This window comes from Mytilus edulis, chromosome 6, assembly GCF_963676685.1.
Source record: "Mytilus edulis chromosome 6, xbMytEdul2.2, whole genome shotgun sequence".
NCBI classification, from domain to species: domain Eukaryota; kingdom Metazoa; phylum Mollusca; class Bivalvia; order Mytilida; family Mytilidae; genus Mytilus; species Mytilus edulis.
The window spans coordinates 57,781,824-57,789,384 of NC_092349.1; positions in this window are offsets into that span (position 1 = coordinate 57,781,824).

Genomic DNA, 7,561 nt, shown 5'->3' on the forward strand with positions numbered 1-7,561 from the left:
AGGAAAGAAATGCTTTAAGATGAGGTTTTATTACAGGTTTCATATGAACTTATCCTAGTCAATGATTTATGTAAACGAGGTTACTGTGCCATGAACTGATACAGACAAACGTGTACACCTTACAATTATTAAATACTGACCTGACTATAAACACTCAACGATAATCACTGATGCATAAATCGGAACCAAGGACAGATAAAGTTATTTGAAGTATATGTTCAAATTACAATCATTCCTTTTACACCATATATATATATAAATATATATATGAATAATTGCTCGAAATATCTGAGAAACGAAACAAGACCACAAAAACTTAACATTGACCCATGATCGATGAAACCTGTCACCTAGACATGTTCATTTTACAATCAATACTTACACAAAATACACACCTAGATAATAGTATATAAGAGGTGGACCTAACAAAAAATTAAATAAATGATAGAGATTGAAATAAGTCCTCCTTTGTATTCTAATTGATGTTAATGTTATTTATCAACAAAAACAGTTTTGTTTGAATACTGAAATAGTTAGGCATAATATTACAAGTAATCGTGTTATTTCTGGTAAAATAGCAATTTATAAATGGTTTCATCATTTCAAAATATATCCTATTTCGACTTCATCTTATTATTTAGTCAAGTCAATCTGGGTAAAAAATTCTTAAACTCTATTAGAATAACAGCAGTAAGTACTTTAATGTTTTGTGTTTAGTAGGTGGAAGATACAGACAAGAGGAAGATACAGACAAGAAGGATGGCATCATATGTATGATAGAAAGGGTATACACCATTTAATATGCTTGTATTAAAAACAATGTGTTTTTTAACAAAATATAAAAAATGTATTTATATCATTAATTTATCAAAATTGTTATTACGATGTGAAACATTACAAATATGATTGTATAAGGAAATTGATAAAATATCATAACCACAAATCAGTATTTTAAGGTTAAAACTTAGATGGTTATCAAACATCTCCGAAAACCGGAAACCGGAAACCGGAATATTTGTCAAATGTAATCTATTTGAAGCATCACTAATATTGGATCCGAACTCTATGATTTATTTTTTGAAGAATTAAATGGGCATGACATGTAATAGAGAAAGGCAAAACATATTAGAGGCAATCAAAATCATGAATGGAAGATAAACTGACAATGCCATTGCTTAAAAAGACAAATTTAAACAGACACGCAGACAAGCAGAAAACAAATAAAACCAATTCAAAGATTGAGCGAAACAAACACCACTTAACACTGGTCTTGTGCTGCAGATTGGTGATCGAATTCTGCAACAACAAATAAAATAACATCAAAATATCTCTACAAATCTGTTATTAAGCATTAGGGATTTATATTTCTACTTTGGATATACGATTTACAACATTTTATCTGTGAACAAAAGATAGGCGAAGGGTATTTCAACGCATACTTCGAAAAAACAACCTGACAAAAACAAATCAAAAACAAAAAAGACCTATCAACAAACAACAGTACGCAAATCACAACATAGAAAACAAACACCTGAGCAATACAAATGAACGAACCTCATTAAACACATGGTTTGTTCATTGTTGACAGCTGTACGATGACCCATAGTTGCCCCTTATTTCATATTTTTTTTAGGAATCACGTTTACGGTAAGATTCAGTAAGTATCTAATGGTATATAATTTTGGATGTAACGCGTCTTCTGATTGGCTGACGTTATTCTGTTATGAGCCCATAGACATAATTTTGTCATGTGACCGTGACGTCATCACCGTTTTTTTTCATGGTTTTGTACGGTTTAAAATGGAATTTAGAATTAAATTATAAGAAATGACTGTAATATTGTTTCTCTCTATTCGAAATAACATAAAAAATGTGGTGCACACTGTTAAATAATCCGCTACGCGCGTTATTCAGTGTGCACCACATTTTTTATGTTATTTCTTCATAGACAGAAAAAAATATTACAGTCATTCCTTAAATAAATTCAATTTCATCTCTTTCCTTTTTTTAATATGTATGTATCGTGTGACGTGTTATGAGTCTTGTGTAGACGAAACGCGCGTCTGCCGTATTGTATTGTGATCCTGGTGTCTTTGATAACTATTTAGACTACTGGGTCGATGCCACTGCTGGTAGACGTTTCGTCCCCGAGGGTATCACCAGCCCAGTAGTCAACACTTCGGTGTTGGCATGAATATCAATTATATAGTAATTTTTATATATTTCCTGTTTACAAAACTATGAATTTTCTCGAAAATTAAGGATTTTCTTATCCCAGGCATAGATAACCGTAGCCATATTTAGCACAAATTTTTTTAATTTTTGGTACTCAATGCTGTTCAACTTTGTACTTTTTTGGCTTTATAACTTTTTTTATCTGAGCGACACTGATGAGTCTTGTGTAGACGGAACGCGCGTCTGGCGTATTGACTTGTGATCCTGGTGCCTTTGATAACTAATTATTTATATCTCAACCAATATTTATCGATGTATTTGTGAACGGCACTAAGCTGTGTACATACCTACGTCATAAGAACGTCATTTACATGATATGCTTGTAACACAAAACCTGGCTCTGCAATATGAGGAATAACTACTGATTTCGAACCTACATACGTTAATGATCATTAACACGAATATAATTGACTCATACGATGCATGGTCTTAAGGTGCGAGAAAAGTCTCTTAACTTCTATTGCCGATCGAGACACTTTGACTGAGTATGTCATGACATGGTGGTAATGCATGAATAGCAATGCAAATTAGGATCTTTTTAAATTTGACGAAATTCCATTACTTGGTTTGCGTTTTTGATTTGAATCGAAAAGCTCATATTACCTTTTATCTATCCAAGAATAATTGTTATTTTCAACAAAAATTGTAAATTCTGTGATACAATTCCATTTAAGTGTGCGTATATAGTGTAAATCTGTTTTAGTCCCATCGATGGACATTAATTAAACGAAATATTAACAATGAATAAAATGAGATTGAATTATTACGACAAAGTCATAAATTAAAATCTAGAGGGCAATATGCAGTCTTCCTCTTCTTTGGTTGTTCTACCGAAGACATAAATGGTCTTAGTCGTCTTAGTCACACCCCATTACCCAATCAGTTTGCAAAGCTGTATAACTTTTTATTTGGCTTGACATTCCTCCTAGTTTAATTCTAGCATCTCTGATAAGTTGCATGTTTATGAAACCCGCGTCTAGAGTTATACATTAAAAGCCGGGTATCTTTTGATAATGTTGTCTGTATACAATGCCAAATTTTACTATCTTATGTATCAAACCAACCTTGCAACGAAAACATTTGGTGTTTTCCTTCCATAAATAGTTGTATTGGTAAAGTTCCAGAAATGGAAAGGAGTAGGTCCGGTAAGGGCCGATTTTGACCTAAAATTTCAAGTTCATTTAACGAAAGATTTTGTACACTTTTTAAATACTTAAGTGTCTATTTCATTTGATTCAATAAGTTTATGTGAAAGATTTTAACTGATTTAGTGCTTAAAAACGCTCCGATTCAAGCTTAAAGAAAAAAATATATCAAATATGCCAAAAAAATCTCTTTTCATATGTTTTTTGTCAAAAAAGAAAGTGGCCGCATCTATTTTCATCCTCAGCCTTTATGTATGTAATGTATTATCACCAAATAAAACTTAAAATTCAATATTATGAATGATCACAAATGCGGCCACTTTCGTTTAAGACGGAAACCGTCTAAAATTTAACTAAAATGCTAAAATTGTGAAGATTTCAGTAATTTAGCATGACTTATTGATGTTAGTACCCAATATACATGATATATGTGCATTGTATTGTCAAAAACAGCCCATATTTGTGTAGCAGAAGCATTCTACTTTCCAATAAATAGCTAAAAGATTACATTTTTACAATTTTGTAAAACTTCTATATTTTGGGGCCAAAATGGGGTTTTACTGAAACCTATTCCTTTCAGCGATGTATATATGGCCGACATACATCAGTGTTTTTTGTATATATTGGGTGGTCACTTCATAGTATTTATAGTCAACGACATATAGCCTAGCAGTTCATAGTATTTATAGTCTATGACATATAGCCTAGCAGTTCATAGTATTTATAGTCAATGACATATAGCCTAGCAGTTCATAGTATTTGTAGTCAATGACACATTGCCTAGCACTTCATAGTATTTGTAGTCAATGACACATAGCCTACCACGTTCATAGTATTTGTAGTCAATGGCACATAGCCTAGCACTTCATAGTATTTGTAGTCAGTGACAAATAGCCGAGCAGTTGATAGTATTTGTAGTAAATGACACATATCCTAGCACTTCATAGTATTTGTAGTCAATGACACATAGCCTAGCACTACATAGTATTTATAGTCAATGACATATAGCCTAGCAGTTGATAGTATTTATAGTCAATGACATATAGCCTAGCAGTTCATAGTATTTATAGTCAATGACATATAGCCTAGCACTTCATAGTATTTGTAGTCAGTGACAAATAACCGAGCAGTTGATAGTATTTGTAGTAAATGACACATATCCTAGCACTTCATAGTATTTGTAGTCAATGACACATAGCCTAGCACTTCATAGTAATTGTAGTCAGTGACAAATAGCCTAGCACTACATATTATTTGTAGTCAATGACACATAGCCTAGCACTACATAGTAATTATAGTCAATGACATAGTTTGATGAAAAGATGGCAACCGATACAATGATAAGCTGTTTGTCTGATTTGCGGATTGCAGAAACTGCTTACCACTTAATACGTAACATTACGGAATGATCTTTTAAAAAGTATTCTCTCTGTGGTAATACTGATTTCTCAACCAAACTCAATTTCGAAAATGTTATGCAAAATTTTGGAGCTCAGCTTAATTATCGTGTGGCAATACTATACGTTGTACTATAATGTTTGTGTACACTATAGGAATGTTTGCAAATAACAAGAAAAAGTGGAAGCAAAATGTTAGTTATAAAAATATCTTTATTATTTATCCATGAATTACAAGTATTAAAAAAACATTATTTATTCCCTACATATATATGGTATTAATCAATATATCATTAAATCACATGTTATATTTCCTATTTCCAGCAAAATTGTAAATACAATTTTAGACTGTTGGATTAAACTTCACATTGTTATCATATATAAGTTAATTTACTATGCAACATTTTTCTTTAAGAGTTTTTTTTTTTTTTTTATCAAAATATTACAAAAGAACATAACCGTTTGTTTTATGTTTGAATGGTTTTAAAATCGTCATTGTTGGGGTCTTTTATAGCTTATTAATCGATGTAGGTGAAGGCTCCCTGTTGAAGACATATCTTGTTTCTTTTTCAAATTATTACTTGGATGGAGAGTTGTCTCATTGGTAGTCATACTATAAGTTATATGGCTCGCTACTGACCCCGTACGGATTCATGGAGGGTTAGTAAAATCCATAGGGGGTGTGACCGGAGGCCGAGTCCCCTATGAATTTTATTCACCCTCTATGGATCCGTAGGGGGTCAGTAGTTAACCGTATAACGAATTTATCGGACGCTGGACTTTTTCTACGGCGTTTTGTTGAAAAATAAACAATGAAACACAACAACATTAATAGATGACGTCGCCATTAACGCGTCATTAACCCAATATGAAACTTACTAACCCCATACGGTCTCATAGGGGGTCACCACGTGACGGCATTTAACCAATCACAACGTGATAATTCATATGTGGTCCGATAACACTTCTTATATGTATAAGAAGGATATCTTAGAAATATTTATTTAGTTTTCTTTATCTTTTATATAGTTTCCCTCTCACTTTGCTGCTTGCATTGTAGTTCAAATCATGAATAACATAAAGCTAATGTAGCATATATAAGGCCGTGTTCCCATTGACCTAAACTCGGTGTGGTGTGTAAGTGTAACTCACACGTAAACTAAACAAAATTACGTTCCCATTGATAAAACTCAATGTTTACATGTAGTGTAAATCATGTTTTGTCTACATGCAGTCGATACTCGATGTAGGCCTTGTGTAGATTCAGTGTACATAAAACTAGGCATTTAAAACATAAGTTTCACCGTGCATATTTAAAGAAGAAACGATTTTTGAATAAAATTGATATATATAGCAATTATTATAATAAAAGTTCTTTACAGAAATATTTGTCTTAACTTAAAATATTTATTTGTTTTGTTTAGAAATAAAACTTAACGTAGCTTTATTAAGCCCTTATCAAGACTCAAAGCAGCATCATTGCCGAACAAATAATTCATTTGAAAATTAAGGTATTTCCGAATAAACTTGACTTACACAGAAATATTTGCCACTGGTCTTTACTCAAAACACGATTCACTCATAAATGCATTACTTAAAAAGTGTGAGGTAAATGTATTGTTTGTGCAGTATCACGGATCCGTGAAATAACACTTAAAAAGTTAAAAAAAAAAAAAAAACATTACCCCCCCCCCCTTTTGCCAAATACTTCTTGGAGAAGAGTACCATTTGAACAAACAGAAAAGATAGAAATCTAGTGATCCCTAACATATCAATCCTTCTTCGTCTGTAAACACGCTGTTGCAGCCTACGTTTTCTAATGCTTAATCGAGACATCTTTAGTATATTTAAACTACTGCAAATCATCAAAATGGCTTTCATAAAGAAGCAACCACTTAACTTAAAAAAGGGGGGGGGGGTATTTTTTTTATTTAAGAACCAGAATTGTTTTCTTTATCCAATTGGGGTTTGGAATATTTCCATCCCCCCTATTCAGAGTCAAATGGTCGTTCGCTTACTGCTAGAAAAGTTGTCCGAAAACTTTTCATTCGATTCTACGTAATGAACATTTAAATGACATAGAGTTTACAAGTGTGAAAGAATCTTATGTACAGGTAATTAAACAAGGTGTATAGATGTGAACAAATTTAATGTGAAACCAATGTCCAGTACATTAAACTAATTGAAAACAAGTTTACTGTACATGGAGTTTGGTGTGAACACGGCCTAAGTACACATGATTACGATAATATATGATACGGATATTGATCAGGAAATAAATTAAACACATACACATGTAGGTGGCACCAGATATGTGTTACCGATCTTCTCGAAATTCCATTCTCTGTTATATTGTGTCGCCGTCGTTCGAATTTTTGAATTTTAATAAGGATTACAACGCACTTGAAAAAAATGTTGTTTCGTTTAAGAAAAATGGTTGTCGCCGTTTGAGAAAAATGTTTGTCGTCGTTTGAGAAAAATAATTGTCGGCGTTTGAGAACTCATATCGATTTATGAATTCGTTATTGAGACTATTAAAAATGACAGCTGGCGTTTTAGACATCATATCGATTTATGAATTCGTTATTGTGACTATTAAAAATGATTGTCGGCGCTTGAGATATCATGTCGATTTATTTATTTGTTATAGTGACTATTAAAAATTATTGTCGGCGTTAGAGATATCATGTCGATTTACTAATTCGTTATTGTGACTATTTACAATCATAGTCGGCGCTTTAGATATCATTTCGATTTATTAATTCGTTTTTGTGATTGTTTACA